General features: G+C 39.4%; 1 protein-coding gene and 1 non-coding gene across 2 annotated transcripts in view; both read right to left on the bottom strand.

Annotated features, from left to right (window-relative positions):
* Positions 1 to 20876, bottom strand: part of pdzrn4 (PDZ domain containing ring finger 4) — a 232290-nt gene that overhangs the window by 67962 nt on the left and 143452 nt on the right.
* trnaa-ugc lies at positions 7400 to 7471 on the bottom strand. Its single transcript has one exon. It is a non-coding gene; the product is annotated as a tRNA-Ala (tRNA).

The following is a 20876-nucleotide window of genomic DNA, read 5'->3' as shown; positions in this document are numbered from 1 at the left end:
TAAAAAAAAAGGACTTTTTGGAGGAGCATTAACTTAGAAATTGTAACCAGACTTGTGATCACAACTAGAGTCAGGAAGAGGATTCATTGGGTGGCACTGTGGGATCTTGGCCAACCTTTCAACTCTGACATCTCAATTCAAATCCAGCACAGAAGGGTGGAATGATGGTCTCTGCTATCTGTTGGCAGCAAAGGGTCCTATACTCCCAGCAATTACAAAACATGTAAGAATAAAAAGGAACTCTCACAAAATCAAACCATGTGAATTTGAAGGACAATTGAATTGAAATGATTTATTGTAAGTCAACAGTTAATATTTGAGAAGAAGCTAATTTATACATGAATTATCTTCGGTAGTTCTTCAGTTTGTCCCTTTGAAAGAAGCTGGATCCCATTCATAGATTGTAGCTTTACAAATAAACACCATCGATCCCAGTTTGATCCATTTTTAATCCTTTCGCTTACCAAATACAGAGTCACTACACTTTATAGTACATCCTGTGAAGATGCCCTCTCAACATGAAAGGTGCTATATCAAATGCAAGGCATTGTGTTTTAACTTTTCAACTATCATGGATTGTGTAGAAGCTGCCTGTTCTCACTTTTCCTTTTCCTGAATTTGCCAGTGTTTGTGGCAATTACCTTTCCCAGAAGTAGCACTGCAGCTGTGCACAATGCTACGACAAAGAGAAGCAGCAGAGTGACTTCCTGGCTTCAGTTGTATGGACTGATTTTGCCTGGAGTTAAACACGACTGCACAGTGTCAGGTAATCTGAGGTTTGATTCTCGATCTGTAACTAAGATTAGGTAATCTTAGTTAGGGCAGACAGTGGGATGCTACGCGGAAAAAGAATCATCAATCGTGACTACCTTATGACCACTATCCTGTGAGCCCTGCTGATCAGTGTGTGTGTGAGTGTATGTTTGGATATCAAGTTATACAAGATCAGGCTCAACAGTGGCACTCTCCATCCTCAAATAGTCTGTCGACCTTCATTGGATGAGCTCACACATGAATAATGGAGGATGAATAATGTCTGAGAAATTATACCCCAGCAAAGAATCAGCATTTTTACTGAAGGGCAAGGGGGGGACGACAGCTAAACAATAGTGAAGATTGGATTCACATAGGTCACAACGGCACAGTTCCCACCAGCAGCCTTGGGAGAATGCTCAGTTTGGCACCGGGTTGCTCACTTCAAACCAAGGAAAGGGACAGAGTGGAAGAAGGGGAAATATGTGAAGAAATAAAATGCCAAATCAGTCAATTAAGTACTTGACAGTAATCACTTATGAGATGTTTTGGGACATTTTGACGTGATAGAAGCTAAAGAAATGCAAATTCTTGTCAGCACTGAAAAAAAACTATTTTTGTTTAGCGGCTGAGATGTTGCAAATTAGAGTGTGGTGCCTGCGGTGCAAAGCGTCTAAGTTTTGTTGAACATTCACATGGTATTTCCCATGACATCATGGGTAGGATGGAGCTCAATTCATCTCCCTCCTCCAACAATATATTCATCTCAGATCAAAGTGTAACAAACCTGAGTGAAATGACAAATAATGAATCCAGCAAGCAAAAAAGAATCACAAACAGGAACACTACAGCGAGGAATAAAAATACCTGTAGTTCATTGGAACTGTCTCAGAAAATATTTAAAAAGTCTTAAATTTGTATCACGCAAGATTCCAGTTTTCACTACTGCTTTCATCTGCTCCAAAACATTTCACACACAACAATGGTTTATGAAAAATTATATTAAGTTTTATTACATACTGAACATCTTTTTGGAAAAAAAGCTGCCTAATTTAATTTTAAAAAGATGCCCACCTAAAGACTGAGATAAGCGCAGATGGTCGCTTTAAACTCAGTGGTTCCCCACTGCTGCTTAATGCTGTTGAAAGGGTTGCACGAGGAACTTGATTGAACACATGCTCTCTGACACTCAAACTCGAAAAAGCGCACAGTACAGTCGTCTGAGACAGAAGCTGCTGCTTGAATGCACGCTGGGGCAGCCCAAGTGTCAAAAGTCAAATTGCTGCATTGCCTTGATATCTTATCTGGTCCTTTGTCGTAACAATGGAGTTCGTAGAGAGCAAGACTCACATTGCTCCACAGAGAATGTTAACCAGCTACTGGGAACAACAAAAAGTTTTTTTTTAAAAATCAGTACAGAATATTTTGACTTGCTTCTTGGAGCAAACACATTTTGTAAAGGAGATTTCCCTATAGCAACACAAAGAATCTATTCCAATTCTTCTTCATATACACTCGTCGAAGTTGACCATTCAAATAACGTATCTGCTGGGTCGACCAACCGTCAAGCTGTTCCTTCCCACTGCACTCACTGTAATTTGGATACAATTAACAATAGGCTCTGCATTTATTGAATTATTTTAAATGCATAAATGGGAAGAGTAAAGCTTATATGATTTTTCCAAGTGCCTCAGTAATGTAAATAACATTGAGAAAACACAATATTACTTGAGGAGTTAGTCAGTCAGTTTACCAATTCGTACTTAATAAAATTTACAGAGTTTGCCTCCAGCAGCAATTAGCAGTGTTAATCTTCTTTTTCTCTCTCCGTGGTGATAAAAGGGACATTTTTTACATTTAATTAATGCACAGAATCATTTTATAAAATGACTAATGAGGTTCTGATCACATTACCATAAACACGTTCATTAAGAGTGGAACAGAGAAGGTAGTTTCGTGAGTAGCGAAGCTGCTATGTAATTAGCTGACAATGAAACAGACCACACGTTCGTGGCTACTCTTTGAGAACCCAATAGGTAATGGACAGTTAACTACCTCAGCCTCAAATAGACTAGCAATGACCTGCAAACCAGCCATGCATTCAGAACAGGGAGGTGGGAGCTGTTTTTCTCTCTGCTTCCAAGGATATGCTGGCCTTACCGCCCCACTGTTTCTTCACATAAATATTCAAATCCTCCACAAGACTGAAAGATTTCTTTCATGCAACAAGAACTCCAGCCTTTCCGACTTCGGGATGTGAAAGACTGCACACTCAGATATAAAAAATACATTTTCTTTTTAGAAACTGCTGTTAATCCTTAAACCTCACACGCATGACAGTTCCCTTTCTGTCTGCAAGAGCAAACGAGAGACTTTTACTAAAAATCCAACAGGATTTTCAAATATTCCTGCAGGCTATTTCAGTCCATCAGACACAGTAACAACCTTGTAACAATGTATAATTGGTTCCATGCAATCCTGGAGGATTTTTTTTACCTCAGCAATCTATATATAAAAAACGCTGTGGGAGCCCAGATGATTTGTTAAAATCGTACATTCTGCAGGAATTTTTTAGTGAGGAGAGTTAAAGAAAGCAAAAGCTTAATGAAGAAATTAATCATATTCCACGCCTCACTTCTTTCTGTTTTAATGACAGGAGAGAATAATTTCAAGGTGAAACAAAAGCCTAAATTTGGAAATTTATACACAATTCATTTCTTAACACAGCCTGTGATACAACAGGCGATATGTGGGTCTTTGTTACAGAACTAGTAGAAATAATGGTGTATAAGTTTCGTCAACAAAATACACAATCAATCCACTTTACAGTATATCCTGTGAAACACTTTTAAATGACTCGATGACGTAAAAAGGTGCTATATCAAATGCAAGGATTATTATTATAAGTTACTGTTATAGTGAGGCGTTAAGTTTTGAAATATTTTACAAGTAATTTGATATTTAAACAATTTTTCACATCTTGAAACAGTTCCACTTTGGATAGAATGTGGTAGAGCAAAGAAGCGTGTTTTTGGAACCCAATCTGGTTCTGAGTTAACACAAACGTGTAATTCTTTCAGCATTCCCAACATTTAGCGCAGCGGCAATCATTACTGGAAACGGTTTTAACACATATTCCAACAACTCTACAATGTCAAGAGGATGTTCTGAACTTTCTTCAGCTGCAAAGTTAGCCAATCCAGCATCCGTGATACCCATTTACGTCAGCTGTGTACAACGCGCTCACGAATGAATCCAATACGTGTTTGTAAGCGTGAAACATTCACTGTGTCTCTCGTGCATTCGTCATATACTGGAATCCTGTTTCATAGACCGCACGCTACTTCCAACTTGGGTAGCACTGCTCCCTATATGGCATATTTTGGATAAAAGGCTACACCAGAAATACTTACCTATCTTTCTCTCAGATATTGGTGGTTTCGATTTTGATTGTGCAAAGCAGGACCAGCTACATCTGTACTGAGTCTGAAATTGGCAATATTTGGTATCTGTATTGTTACTGGCATGAATGCCACCTCAGTTTGGATATGAGGGATGTATGTATGTCAACAGTACATCATAAAGTTTTGAAGTTGAAGTTGAGTAAAACTACAAATGAACGCTTAACAAAACTGAATATAAGCCCCAATAATCGACTATTGGTCTCAATCAGCCACAATTAAAAGTGAAGAAAACTTTGTTACATTCAGCTCTGTTGTCCCACCAGTTAATGCTGGTTGTTAAACAGACCACACTTATTAAACTAAACATCAAATAACAGAAGCAGACAAATGCATTAATGTTAGGCTCCCCAAACCTTGTAAAGAATAGCATATAGGACAACCCAAACTTGAACAAAAGTGTCCCATTACCCATTCCCTCTGTGTAAAAAAAACCTGTGCCAACATTTGCCTAGGAGAAGCTACCACTTATTTAACCCCTGTACAACTGACACAGTCAAAGTCTTCCCCTTCTGCACCTCACCTGTGAAACTTCATACAGCAGTCTATAGTGCTCCTCTCTCTTCCGTAAAGTGCACAGATTGCAGCCCATTATAGTCAGCACCGAACACTCAGTCCAACTTCGAATTTCCCCGCAACTGAGAGGTAGTTGAACTGACCAGGAGTCCCCCTCCGGACCTGACTGGTACGATCGCTGTTTCTCATCAGTCACCAGAGCTGAGCTCACACTCGCAACACAGACACGAAGCAGCGGCACTAGCTGGGCAATGTGTGCATCAGGACTCGTGGTGTCTGTCTCCTTCCCTCAGTATCTCACACACAGTTTTGAGTCAGTTCAAAGCAACACACTCCCCCTGTCTTTGCATCAGTGCACATGACTACACAGATTCCAGCTCATGCATATTAATGCAGTCTCATTGATTATTTATGGCACGCCGTGATAGCGGGGAGGCGGCTGCGATGTTGCGGCTTATGACAGATGAATATTCACTAATTAAGAAGCAACTATATTATTGTACGACTGAAAAAAAACCACTGCTTTCCGTCAACAGACTCTCGTACTTATTAAATAATAGGCACGGATAATAAAGGCGACAAAATAACACCTCATTTAGAAAGAGTGATTTCCTCAAAAAAAAACCTTAAGATTTCTGTAGTATTTTACCTTGTACTGGATTTTACATGAAGCAAAATGTAAATTGTTTTGCTTTTTTGCTATATATTTTACTGTGTAGTGTCAAGTGGACTCATTAATTTTTGGAAACCCTGTGGGAATTCTCATGAGGAATCACTTCTTGGGACATAATAGAAAGTAATTTTAAGATACAGCGCTTCTGTTTGTTTATGTACATAAGATAGGCCATAAGATATGGCTAAGTAATATTGCCCAGTGAAGCTAGAAATCCTAAGCCTCTACACGGAAGCAATTTCAGTCCAATACATTTCAGTCACTTTCTTTTATTTTGTAAATGTTCAGAATATTTGAATGGAACCGTGAAGTTTGCCTAATTATGCTTAATTACAAGCAAATTGTTTTTTGTGTCGAGTAGCACTGAAAAAACACCAAAGGGAGAAAGTGAAAAGCAGATCAATGGTCAACTGCTACTTAAGTATCAGCTCTCACCCCTGGGATGTAATAATCCGATTTTTCAAAGACCTTAATTTTACTTAACTATCTGGAGAAAAGCCAACCAAAAAACGACGTGAACACAGCATCATTATCATAAATGCCACGTGCTATCAAAGATCACTAACAGCATTGCAAGATGAGTGCTAATTAGAACGCCTCAAATGAAGTTTCCCTCCCTGAAAAGCCATTCACATTGCTTCAGTTCAGGAGCCACAAAGCGCAGACTGAGCTCAGTGATACCAGCTCATTCTTCCCTCACACAAAAATAATGGGGGTGTGGTAGCTGTGAAAAAGAGATAAAGACACCAGAAGCTTGCAATGGCACTAACAGGGAATGTGCTGGTAACAAGCAGTACATCAGTAGGATTGTAGAATTCCTATTTCTAAAGCAGTAATCCAAATCAGTACATTTGATATTGTGCATATCACATTGGGGGGATGTCTCAAAGTGCTTTACAGCATATACTTTGAAGTGGAATGAGTGTATTTTATAGGCAATAGTAGAATATGGGGTTCCTATAAGAAGTTTGTGAGGTGTTGCCAATTATTGGCAGGATTCTTTGATTGTACCTCTGGTTCTCAATTCATGAATTCAGAGAAAATAATTGCAATTTTAAACGTCATTTTCATAGTTGGAATAAATTTTGATAGATTAGCATCTGTGTCAATGTCCGATCTGTTGTTGAGAACTGGATCCTTATGAAGACATTGATTTGAAACTTTCAATATATATCATGAAAAGGAATGGGTGGTGTGCAGTGACAGAATACTTTCAAGGGAAAACCGCAATGGGCAGACAAGCCCACAGCGGAAGGTTATAATCTTCAGGAGGTGGTTGAGTGAGTCCTGAATGGAAAACATTAGGACGTGGAAGGTCAAGCCGGCTTTGTGCATGAAGGCTTGAGTTGCCATTCATGGCAAAATAGCCTGCAGACCTTCACTACCTGTAGACTGCATCAAGAATGTTCACTTGGATGGAGGTATAGGGTTGCACTTCGAAAAGCAAAAAAGGCGGCGAAAAAAAGCAGCATTGCCAGTTTGAACTTTTAATTCCTTAAATGAGATCTTAAACATCCATATGAGGGGGATATTCAGAATAAGGCTCACCTCAATGATGCTTTTTTTTTTCTTTTTACTTTCTTTGTTTCATTACTGTCCAGGTGGTAATGGCACCACAATCCCAAAGATCATACGATGTGCTGCCATGCTTGTTTCAGTGGCTATGAGAGACCAGTTGAAAGGCCAAGTATTCTCCATACGATCATTTGAAGATGTTGACAGGAATGTTTTTTATTCGCAGTCATTTTCAGTGACAAGAAATCATAGGACTTGGAATGATACATTTATAGTAATAATAATAATCCTTGCATTTGATATAGTGCTTTTCACTTCTTCTCGACGTCTCAAAGCACTTCACAGAATAAACTGTAAAGTGAATTGACTGTATATTTGTGGGCAAAATGCGGCAGCCAATTGAAATGACCAATTTATTATTGTTTTGTTTTTTTGAGGGATTATTATCAGGCGTGTGGAGTAATGAAACTTGCCCAAGGTTTCACCCTGCCGGGAATCGAACCCGGGTCTCTCGCTTGCAAAGCGAGTGCTCTAACCACTGAGCTACAGGATTCCACCATTTGGAAGCTAATCATAATTTCTCAAAGACCCTTGCATCTGTTTACACCAATACAACAGATACTTCTTTACTTTATTGTCATAGAAATAGCTGTTTTGTTTTCTCTTTGACTTTCTCCAACATTTATTTATTTTTTGTAAGTTGTTTAGAATTTCCCTGTGGCAAGGTACCATTCTTGCCCGAGGTGATCCCAGGACACTGTTTGTTTAGCCCTGTTCTCGGGGAGGCACTTAAGAGGAACCTGTCTGTTTGCGATTTCTGCTTTCCCACAAGCTAGTTTGCTGAATAAACAAAATACAAAATCACAGATAAAAATGCGTCCATCCCATTCTTGGCACAGCAGCATTGAAGCTACAACTCGCTGAGCCTCCATCTTGTCTTGTATTATTTATTTATTATCAGGTGTCAGTCTCGCTCAGCTCTTAGCACGCTTGCCTCTGAGTCAAAAGCTTGTGGGTTCAAGCCCCACTTTCAGACTTCAAGCTCATAGACTTGACTGAAACTCCAGTGAGGTGCTGCGGGAGCACCATATTGTCAGAGGCTGTGTCCTTTGGATGAGACATTAAATTGAGGTCCCGTCTGCCTGTTTAGCTGCACAGTAAAGATCCTTTGGCACTCTTCAATATGAGAAGGGAGTGTCCTGGCTAACAATCACTAAAATTGGTCATTCACTCATAGTTGTTTGTGGGACATTGCTTTGTGGAAATTGGCAGCTGTGTTCACCTACTAAATACATGGTCTTTGCATACTACAGTAAATCTGTGAGACCTCTGGAAAATGCAATAAGACGCCATATCAAAAATTCAAAGATGATTATCCCTTACCATGGCATCTTTCCAACTCCACCCCCTGGGTTCCCAACTCACCCCTCCCGAATCCAAACCCCAGCTTGAGTGCAAAACCCTCTACTGTCCAGTGCCTTGGTACATCCTCCCAACATGAAAAATGCAACAGTAAACCCCTGACTTACTGGACTCCAGGAATTCAGACCTAGGCAGACCATCCCGAAACAGAGAAATGAAAAAAGATTTCCATGGGCCTGCACACATGTAGATTCCCATCAGCCATTCTCCTATTGTGTGCTCCTGCCTCACTGTCCTTCAGTGGCCAGGGAGATCGACTTTACTCAATATGAATCCCGTGAGCAAAAGACAACTTATTTGCTATCTTCTACTCACATGATACAAACAATTACAATGCCGGTATGGGTATTTTCTGGTATCTTTCGACATTAAAATTCAGTCTCTAGGTTTTTTTTTAAACGAGACTGTACTTATTTGCCTTATTACTGGCACTGACCTTATTGGAGGTCTTGATTGCAGTACAAAAACACAGTGAATGGAAATCAAGTCTGGATCTAATACTGTTGATATACAAGAGAGCCAGTGTGATCTCTTCTAAGTTTAATCCAACAAATGTCCAAGAAGTTTCAAGAAACTATGCTTTTATCTTTTTAAAAGTCACTTTATTAACATTAAAAACACTGACAGATATGATCAAAAAGATCAGATAGTTCAGTGAAGATATTTCAGAAGCAGTACTGCCCTCACACAAATGAAGCTCTTCTACAAGATTTACACTAAAGAACAACTAAGTGGGTTTATAGAAGGCAAATCTTAATTGATTTTTTAACCACTCCTTTCAGTGAAAGTCCCAACAGAACAATAGAAAGCTAATTCAAAAATAATTGTGCTTATATTGTAAGTAAAGTAGATTCCTCAAAATGAATTTACGGCAAAAATCTTATTTTAAGATTTGTGGGATTTTCACAAACCATTGAATTTTCCTTTTCTAGTTAATGACATCAGCTGAACTGCCTGCTTATTTTACCATTTTATAATTTACTTAGCAAACCATCAATATGTTTTGCGTACTGAACAGGGAAGAAAACACAGGGCAGTTTACATTGTCTACCCTTCATTACCTTCTCATTGATAGCAGCTATTATTCATATTCAGCTTAACAATGAGTGTCGGTAGGATATTCGAATGGCCATGATCCTGTCTTCAGCCAATGTCTATATTTGTGCAACTCTCGCAGGGACCATTGGATAGCGATCAGAAGTATGAAGGCTGTGTGATTTTCTCCTTAACTCATAGCACTGAAGCCAAATGTAGCGACCCTTGGGTTTCTCTGGCTAAGATCAGCAAACTCAACACAGACCCTCTGGAATCTTTCCTTATCTATGAGTCAGTTGCTCAGTAAATTAACTCACTGAGCGGTCAAGAGCTTTACGTTCGGTGTAAATGAGTAAGAAAAAGTATGCTCACGGTGCAAACATAATTTATCCTTTGGTGCAATACAGATTCCTCTCCTTTGGAAAAATACAGATCCTTATCCAAGCAACGCTCAATGTCTTCTCTCATCTACTTTGTAACATTCACAGTTCACACACTATCAGTTTGTAGATTTTATACAGCTGAAGTACCACGCATATTATGAAAGCTTCTCTGACAGAAATCACAGTCTATTAGTTTGAAATTGAAACAATTCTGCTCAAAAAAAACATAAACTGGAGGGGGACCTGTGAATGCATATATAGGAACTGTATAAAAAGTGCACCATAGAAAATCTCTCAAATCAACCTCTGTGCAAGTATTTCACTCAGAAAAAAACATAAGAACATAAGAATTGCAGGATGAAAAAAGACCAAGGTCCGTCTAGTTCACCTTCCACCTTCTTGAAGGTCACATGCACATATGTCCCAAACTACCTATGTACTATATTCCATAATGTTATTTCCTAAAATAAAAATAATTTAATCTGTGTTTGAAAGAATCAACACTTCCTGCTTCAACCGTCTCCCTAGGGAGCCTGTTCCACAGACTCACTGTTCACTCACTGAAATAGTGTTTGCGTAGATTTGTGAATTTAACCCCCTTCAATTGCATATACCTGAAACAGCCTGTCATGATCTATATTGTCTTGCCCTTTTAGAATCTTAAAATACAGCAATCATGTCGCCTCTCAATCTTCTCTTTTCCAGTGTGAATATGCCCAATTTACTTAGTCGCTTCTCATAGTCCATTCCTTCCATTCCCTTAATCATTTTGGTTGCCCTCCTCTGTACCTTCTCGATTTTTTCAATATCCTTTTTGTACTACGGCGACCAGAACTGTACACAATATGCTAATTCTGGTCTCACCAACGATTTATACAGTGGGATTGCCCCACTATTTCGGCTTGCTATTGATCTTTTGATACATCCCAACATCTGGTTTGTTTTACTCACTGCCACAGACCATTGTTGGGGGAGCTTCAATTTATTGTCAATCAGGATCCCCTGGTCCTTCACATTTTCCATACATATTATTTTCCTTCCTTTCAAATAATAGCCCCTTCAAGGATTTTTTGTCCCCATGTGAAGTACTTTACATTTCTCCACATTGAATTTCACCTGCCATCGATCTTCCCAATTCTCAAATATGTTCAAATCCTCCTGTAATCTATCTTGTTCAGCTTCGCAATCTACCATCTTCATTTTAACCAGCTAAAACTGCATAGCTGAAACATGGAAGAATAGCCTGCAACTGAGAAGATCTAGACCAGGGACCTGAAGCAAATTAATCTACGCCTTTTATCTGCAGTCACTGCAGATAAAACTGCACTGCGGTCAGGGATTCTTCCCACTCAGCTCCCTGCAAGCCAAAGCCCTCAAGGGAATGGTGGTCCAAGCTGACAAGCAGCAGGAAGCTTATGCAGTTTTACTTGGTTAAATTCTAGCACTACCCCAGCACAGCTCTGAGTCCCCAAGTCTTGTCTCTTGCCAACCTGTGCCTAATCCTCTCAGTATGCAGCCAGTAGTAAGCATCCCTTTGGGAAGAGAATGTACATTCCATTCCAAGCATGGGAAATTTCCACGTGTCGGTGGCATTCATGGAACTCTCAGTCTGGTTGGGATAATCTTAAGCACTGTGATGGGTTTCCGCATGTGTCAGATAACAGGCTGACCAAAAACAAATCCAAAAATTCTGCAGGGATGGAGAGGACCTGCTTAAATTCCTGTGACACATGAAGCTGAAACGTCAGGCACTGAGTGCCCCTGTGAAAGCTGCTTCTGTTTGTGTAACCTATGTGCGTCCGACAAAGACCTGTCAAAAAGAAGCCACTATACTCACTGCTTGATCGCAAGCTGTCGTGATGGAGGAGAGCTACGAGTCTTACTGCAGACAGTCCGTCTGGATTGTATGGATCATTATGCAAGAAACCTGCAGAAATTCAGAGCCCAGATGTGGAACAGCATGATCCGCTGCTCCTTATGCTTGTTACTTAGCAGACGACCGCTATCCTCTCGTCTGCCTGTTGTGTGGATTATTTTATCTAAATCTCAAGAGTTGTACTCCTTTTGACTTTGAAAAATTCATCTCCCCTGCTGATGATTTTAGTGTCTTGTTATTGACCTAATGTATAAATGTGATTTATCTCTCTTTTCTTTCCCAAAAAAGGCAAGCTCAAAACATGGCAGTAAATATTTGGATTAACTCGTCTCATATTGTCTCACAACTGGTGATTTGAGGCTTCCCATTTGGGTCTAAGCTCATTTGTACAGGTGTAAGAAAACCCAGTCCTCAAAGAGAACATAACTGACGTGCAATTGTTTGTGAGACCTCGCTGACACAAATAGCTCCTGTATTTTCCTATAAGAACAGTTGTTACCTGTGAAGCACTTGGGAGATATTTTGATGTCATAGAAATACAAACGATGTTACAAAAATACAAAATGCATTCTTTCTTGGTGAAGATGCAAGTTTGATTCATGTAAGGTATGGCCTTCACGCTATGGTGTTGCAGAACATAATAACCTTGTTTGCGTGGCTGCAACCACACAGCAACTCATTATAATAGCCTATTCCCAACTACAGCAAATATGTGTCACGCGTCATGCTTGTCAGTTTTCATCTCATTCAGTGTTACCTCCATAGCATCGATGGAAGAAACCATTTAAAAGATGCATGATGATTCTGAGTCAAATAATTTCAAGAAAGCTGTTCTTGCTATCTCATTCAATCCATCAATCCCAGCAAACTACAATCTATCAGAGTGAAGCATTTCATTCATACAACTAGTGAATTGGTGAGGTTCAGATGAACACACGTTAACGTAAGAGAGCTAATATTACAAATAATTCATCCCAATGAGGTGGTTCAGTGGAGCATGAGCAAGTCTGGGCAGGTAGGGTTCCAGTGACAGACCTCTCTGCCTACCTAGAGACAGATGGAATGGTGTATAGAGAAGAAGCTACAGAAGAAAGTACAGAAGAGAAAAATGCTGTCTCCTGGCAACCAAAGTAGGAGTAGCATTGAATTTGGCACAAAGATGAGTAGACAGTTCATCTACAAATACACAGACACTACACTTCATAGAAAACTCTTGAGTTGTTTCGATGTTATAGGTGCTATATCAAATGAAAGATTATCATATCATTAATTCTCCACAATCATTTAATAATAATAATGCTTGCATTTGATTCAGTGCCTTTCACGTCGGGAGGATGCCTCAAATGCCTCACAGGATTCACTGGAAAGTGTTGTTACTATACTTTTTGTAGGTGAATGAATGTAATGCATAAAATACAAAAAATGATTTTAAAAAATGTTTTTGCTAAATTGCATAATACAGTGATATCGGGTTTTCAATTATGTGTGTTTTTTGGAAAAGATTTTCTAGTAAGAAATGTGTAAGTGTTGAATTTCTATATGAAGAATGTGCATTCGATAGTTTAGAAATTTGATAATTACACATTTTGTATTTGGAAATCTGTTACAAAATACCGCAGATCAGACCCCAATGAAGCTAAAGATGTATGAAAGCTGGAACTTGTAAGTGCAACTGTGCTATTCTCAAAATATGGAAAAGTAGAGATGCACGTGGGATAGGATTGCTGCTGTGTAGTGGGTCTTTGTTCCCAGTGAAACAAATTGTTGGTACAAGTAGCAGAAGTATTTTAACATCAGTCACTTGGTTTTCCACATGTTGAAAATAATTTTGAACTCAAGCTATTGATCTGCTGACCCTTTATTGAGCTTGTAGTATTACAACGTACCAGCCCACCTGCTTTCAAACAGACTGTCAGGTGAAGATCATAATAGCCCCTGGCTCGCCTGCCTTTGGTTTCCTTACCTTCTGTGCCTTTGCAGAAAAACTAATGTGATTATATTGGACTTTACTTCATGACTTGCTGGTATCAAGTTGCTGTGCCAGCTGTCTAAGGAGATACTCAGGTCTGCTTGATGCTGACCCCACCTATTGTTCTTGTAAAGACTGAGTCCCAACATCCTGCATTATTAGAGAAATTGAAGCTTGAACCAGCTGTTATACTATTGTGCAGATATTTAAAAGATTACGCTAAAATAGAACATGAGGTTGGCATTGATTACTGCACAATCCAGCCACTGTAGTTTAACAGTGCTCACAGAGGCTAGTGTAAAAGTGCAAGAGACTAAGAATTCAATTGAGGAGCCCAAATAAAATTAATTTTATACTGCCAATGAAACTGTCAGTACTATACTTTTGATTTATGGTTGTTTGGCATTGTTAGAGACTTCCAGTGTAAATTAGTACAGGAAATGCAACTTTACCTCACTTGCTTTTGAAGAGATTTTTGCTCAGTATTACAGGTCCTTAATCTTAATCTTGTCTTTATTTTCAACGTCTGGAAACAAAAGATGATGCAGAAGAGCATGTTGGTCTATGGATCAGGATTTGTCACAGCTGATCCGCTCTGTCTTTTCCACTCTCTGATTGTCTTTCTTTGGAGACTTGACCTGAAAGCACTTGCTTCTGAGCTGCAAATGACACTTATCCTGCCTTAAGCACAAATGGATGGTCATTGTTGGTCACTTACATCCAGCGAATTCCCAGTCAGCCTGTCTGCCCTCCTACCAGTCAGGCTCTGGCAATACATCCTGCATTTGTAATAGGACAAAGCTCTAGAGCAGCCAGCTCCCGAGAAACCTTAATTTCACTAGGCTGCATTCATGACACTCCGAGCTCATAATTCACCCATCTTACTTTTACTTGTGAGGACTAACACCATACACTCTATAAACTTTTGAGTGCCCAATTCCTTGAGGTAATATACTGGAATAGTCACAACAGGATGTTTTTTTGGCAGATAAAGCTCCTGGAAGTACTTGCTTACAGGCTCCCCCATGTTGACCCCAACATCTGTCCACCACACCCAAGGAAAGCTGACACTTGCTGTAGGAAATTTTTTGTAAATGTTTTTCAGATTCTTATGCTAGTTTCAATGAGAACAATTATGCACTTCTTTGAAACCTGTATCCACTGCCCCATTCCCCTGCAATTGTAACTAATTCTAACCTAGTTTTATTGCAAGATGAAACAAATACTTCAAAACAGTATGCACATAGCATCCGATAATCTAATCTTATTTAGAAATGTATTGTTTGAATAGAGATTCAAGTCTGGGATATAAGTAATATATTCACTCCGTCTCCCATGGTAGCCATAACATTTTGTGTTTCCTCAAAGAAAAGCAATTTCCATTCTAAATATATTGCAGTGTTAGATTTTTTTCAAGTTTGATTTCTACCTTTAATACAGTGTGCAGTTTCTCTGTGCATTTGAAAGGATGGCACTAAAGGTAAACCTCATGTGTATGTGGGGAGAAGAATGGACTGTAGCAACATATAACTCCATCCCGCAGTCCCTCCGCCTTGCCCCCTCCCTTGCCACCTTCAACACATATCTCAAGACCCTTCTCTTCGACTGTGCTTTCGATCGTTTCCCCCCACTGCCCTCACACCCTCGCCAATCCTGACCCCCAGCTCGGGTCCGAAACACTGACTGTCCAGCGCCTTGGGGCATCCTCCCAATGTGAAAAGCGCTATATAAATGTAATTTTATTGTTGCTGTTGTTGTGTGAGTGTAAAGCTTCTTGGGGCAAGCATGTACACTGATGATATTTCTTTTAGATAATAGGGTAATTATCATGACTTTTTGGTCCCCTTGTACATAGCGATTCCACAACAAAATACCTGAGGGTTTACCCCTCTAAAACAGCCAAACAAAACAAAGGAGGTTGAGCTCCCCAATGTCTCAGCTGGTTGAAGCACTGTCTGGTGTGGAGTCAAGTCATACAGGGCAAGAGATCTCAGGTTTGATCCCTGGAATAGTCCTCTGGGACATTGCCCTGGGTGAGGGGTGCCTTATAAATGCAAGTTGCTGTTGTTTTTGGATAGTGTTCAGCTTCTTGATCTCAATCAGGGTAGTGCACGGCAATTTACGTCAAAGTCCCCTGTGCTAAGGAGGAGAAAATAATCCTTCTGGGATTCCAGTTCCTGATTTCTCCAGTGAGCTCATAGTTTAAGGTGATACTCCAATGTAGTACTGGGCAGGAGGCTGCATTTTTGGAGGTGCCGTCCTTTGAATGAGACATTAAAACAAAGTCCCATCTGCAGTTTCACGTTGATGTTAAAGATCCCATGGGAATATTCACAAAGACGGGGGGGTGTGGGTGGGGATGGTCCCACTGCTGCCCAAGCCAACAATCCCTTAGTTAATAAAATGAGCATTCACTTTGGGGCTGTTGTGGGACATTGTTTTGTGCAAATTGGCTTCCGCATTCATCTACAAATAGTCACTGCACTTTACAGAAAACTCTGTGAAGCGTTTGGAGACATTTCAAAGTGACATTTAAATGCAAGATTATTTGAGCTTTGGACAAAGAAAACTCTCAAGGCCTCTTAGTATTCTAAATATTTTCAAACTCCTTAAAACAGTCCTTTTTATCTAGAACCCTTATATTTTCATACTACAGTATTTTCCCAGTAAGAATTCAGAGATGCACTGCCATACATAATACTTATTATGGGATGAATTATGTATTTTGCATTAATTAAATTACATCAGAGATGCACAACCAGGGTCACTATGCATTTATCCCACTGCGAGGTGCCTTTCATAGTTTAGTGCACGCTGGAATCAGCTGAGCAATTGCACTGTTATTGCACTGAATCAGAATCTGTAATTTCACTGCCATACAGTAACAAGGTAAGGGATAGCAAAATTGTCATTCATGTTTATGGTCCATTTCATCCAAAGATTTTGAAGATGTTGCAATTACTTCTGTTACAAAGTTAGTACCGACTTGTGCATAAATGAGCTGTCAGAAGTCCTACTAAGTTACACATACAGGATTGTGCACAATTTTATCCATGAGTGTAGGAGATCAATGATCCCTTATTTCTTGTAAAAAGTTATCATATGTGCCTTTCTCATGGATTGCAGAGATACTGCTGAAAGATAATGGTGAGAAACAGGATCATTGAGCAGGAGGTAATAACTGCTGGTGAGGCAAAGCTGCATATTAAACCTTCCAACCTCCTGTGGCAAAAGCTGTGAACTTTCGTTTTGCACTCTAGAAAATTCTCGCTTTCTCTGCTGGATCAAACATTTACGCAACTAAATAAAACTCTACCCAGCAGATACTGAGATACGACAAGGGGAAACACCAACATTTGCTCATGCTCAAGGTTCTGAATGACCCAGCCAATAAACTGACATTTGTTCTTTATCCATTGTGTGAAATGTTTCTAACTTTATGTACTTTTTTCAAATGTGAATTATCACTTTGATATCTCAACACAGGTTCTAAATTATCCCTTGAGGTTGGTCATGGAAGGTTGAGTAAGGAACTGGTTTGACAGAGTTAGTACCATGTGCTAGGATAGCTCTGTATTTTATGGTTGAAAAAGCATTTGATCGCATGCTGTGCATGATCTGCTGTAATATATACTAGAATACTATGATATATTTATATATATGTAAATATACATGCATTTTGCCCACAAAATATACAGTCAATTCACTTTACAATATATTCTGTGAAGCGCTTTGAGAAATCTCAAAGACGTGATAAGGCGTTATATGAAATGCAAAGATTAGTATTATTATAACTTTAATCCCAAATATGTAAAATAACTGCAAACAATGGCGCTTCTTATTTTATTCAGAGTGGCATTTACAAAAAATTTACAAATCACAACAGAATATAAACCAGTGAAAATACAATAATTATAATCATGCAGCACAGCAGGTATCCAGCTACGATTGCCCTGCATTTTAGGACTTTGGCTCATAGAGACTGGAGGTGGTGTCAAAACTGTACTTCCAAATATTATTAATGAGCCAAACAGGCTGGTTGTCCATCAACAATGCCCTCGATCAGGACAACCCCAGAAAGAATCCATTTATCTTGCCCCTGAGGATATTGTTAGGCATGGTTGTCCCAAGAGGGTGACGGACTGAGTGGATCCAGCAGGATTTGAACCCAAACCTTGTTTCAGTCCAGTGCTCATCTCACTGTACCTCTTTGGCTAACTCTTGCCGTACACTATTCCCAAAGGGGCTGCAGTGCCTACTACATTCATGCTGTGCTCCTCTTCCAAAACTATCTCTGATGCAAAACTGTTGAATATATTTCAGTTTCATCATTTTTTGATGAAAGGCAAAAGAACTGCAGACACTGGCCCTGAAATAATGGAAGTAAATCCCTACAAAATAATCCCCCCTTACTTCTGGCACTAATCTGTCAAATTTCAGATTGTCAAACATACTGAATTGATGGCAAAACCTGACATAGACAGCATGTATTTGCATGGCAAATCAGCATGTCGTTCAATTGATAGACATACTGAAACTGGATGTTGTGGTTGCTATGGCAGGCAATTTCTTAATACCCCTTAGAAAGCCTTGTCTAAAAACAATTCACTCATTGTCAACGCAATTGATTTTTTTTTAGTCTATAGCACCAATATAGGCTGTGATGGACACACATCCATACACTGACAGATTGTTTCGTAAATTAATTAGTTATTAGTGGCAGGAGCGTCATGCTATGGTAGTTTGCCATGCAGCCGTCAATCCAGCAAACAAGCTGTGATTCGCTGCTAGATTCCTGGGGTGACACTTAAGCAGTTAGAGCTTTAAACAGAAAAACACATGCTTTGGTACAAGGGTAGCTTTTAAGTTTGCAAGCCCTCGATTCAAGCTTAATTGATTTTGCCATGCACCCTGCTGCGAATACTCAATCTGATCAGTGCTAATTCAGCTTGAAAACTGGGCCAAGCAGTTAAGCGTCCACCACCCACAATCAAACCACTTCTATTAACTCCTGGCAATCAAACGTTTCTGTGGACTTGGAAATGTCAATGTGCTATTATGGATTCAAATTTTAATTTGAATTGAAATGCACTCTTACAGCCAAGAGAACAGCACAACGCCAAGCAATCAAATAACATTTTCTTTTCTCTTGTTACAATGTGGTCGTGAAGATGAGGGTTGACAGCTCTAGAGAAAGGAATTGTTTTTTTCCTAGGGACCAACTGGTTGCGTCACATGGGCTACAACACAACCGAGGGACTCGGAACATGTCAGAAATTATGAGTGATTTGTTTACCGGAAACCCGGAAACGATAGTATAGTCACCATCACAGCTACTTTACAGAGTTACTTTAGCATTATGATTAAAAGCAATGAGATGACTGGCTTCTCAGAAAGCCCTCTATTCAAGCTTCTTGGTCAGAATCCAAGGTTACAATGTATTGTTAAAAGCACAAATATTTTCTCCTGCTCAGTTACTCGTGCAAACTACACTCTTAGAATGTTTTCAGCAGCCACTTTTCTGTTTTAAAATATATTTTGTGATGTTTTATGCAACTGGATCCCTTTTGTACAGGGTTGTGTGGTTCAGAGATTTGGACATTTGACATGACATGAAGAGTACCACAAATACTAGAATAAAATTCTGCAGACCCCTAAAGGAACATTTCTTATTGTGAAAACAGTTCTACTCCTAATAGTATTAGTGTCCAGGATTAATTTATGAAGTATGTTTCATCATTCGATTCATTTACTGCAGTTCCATCTTCTTGATCCCATTTCTGTGCCTTTTCTCTATCTCACTTAATATGTGCTTTCGTAAACGTATTAAGACTTAAAATGTATTAAGACACTTAATACGTTTATTTCTCAAGAGATAAATATTTATAAATCTCTCTCTTTCTCTCTCTCAATTTCAAACATCTCAATTGGTTGAGCATCAGTGGCCTATTGGAGAAGTGCATTCCACATTCTCACAAGTCTTTAATCAAAGAAATACTTTCTGGAGCTCTTTTTAACAAGATTAGTCTTCTTTTTAAAATGAACTCCTTAAATCATTATCTTTCTAAATTGGAAGCTAGTTTCAACAAGATGCACTTCAAATATTAGCCTGTCATTAGTACATGATACAACCATGAAATTACTCCCCAAAGAGTTCTGTAGCTATAAATGCGAAGTCCTGTAGTGCCTTAGCACGCATGCCTCGCAAACGAAAGGACCTGAGTTCAATTCACGGGTGGTGCAGAACAACAAGTTTCCTTACTCCACTCCTTGCTACCTCCCTTGCCTCCTTCAAAGGCACGACTCAAGACCCTCCTTTTCGACCATGCCTTCAGCCGCCCTCCTATCTCTCTGCCCTCCCTCATCCCAATCCTGCCCCCCTACCACGCTCGGGTCTTTGGGACATGCTCCCGACATAAAAGGCGCTTTACAAATGTAATTTTGTTGTGGTGGCTGTTTACCTAGCAGTAAGTAGTCGATTGATGGATCACATTTCCAGGTTAATAATCCCTTCAAGAATTTTTAAAAAACTATAATAATTTAGTCACTCATTCCACAAATGTTTGTACGACACAGCTGTGCACAACTGGCTGCTGCATTTCGCTCACAAAATGTAGTCAATTCAATTTACAGTATATTCTGCTCAAAATTAACATTGACCAGCAACTCCACTGAGCCCATGGTAGAACTCCATTATAATGCATTTCATTATAACCTGGCTTACTGGTTCACAATTTTAATTGGTATTTGGAAGGTTTTGTCAAATCTCTCCACTTCGAAGAAAATTTATTCCTATTTTATGCATTATTTTTGTTGATCTGAACTAGAGAAATCAGTGCTAATACAGCTTGAAAACTGGGCCAAGCAGTTAAATGTCCACCACCCAAAATCAAACCACTTCTATTAACTCCTGGCAATCAAACATTTGTCACAGTACCAGCTCACCCCACTGCATCCCTGGACAGAGGAAAGCTCTTATGTGGGCTTTCGATAAAAGATCAGCGATGGTTCGTACATTACTTTTTCAGTTTCTGTTATGCTGGTGCACTGTGGTGTGTTTTTGATGAATGATGGACAGTTACAATTGATTACTAAAGGGCACTGACTTCTCTGTTTCTGATCCAGCGCTTCTGGGTTCATCACTACAAACCCTTTATGTCTTTTAATGGACAGCTAAATAAAGTATTGAGCTCCATCCGTGAGGTACATCTCCTGCTTAAAAAGGAGCCCCAAACATCTTCAGAACACAAAAAGATAAAAGAAGATGGAAAAA

The sequence above is a fragment of the Callorhinchus milii genome, unplaced genomic scaffold, assembly GCF_018977255.1.
Source record: "Callorhinchus milii isolate IMCB2004 unplaced genomic scaffold, IMCB_Cmil_1.0 Scaffold5, whole genome shotgun sequence".
NCBI classification, from domain to species: Eukaryota; Metazoa; Chordata; class Chondrichthyes; order Chimaeriformes; family Callorhinchidae; genus Callorhinchus; species Callorhinchus milii.
The sequence above is the reverse complement of the archived record's forward strand: the minus strand, read 5'-3'. Positions and strand labels throughout refer to the sequence as shown.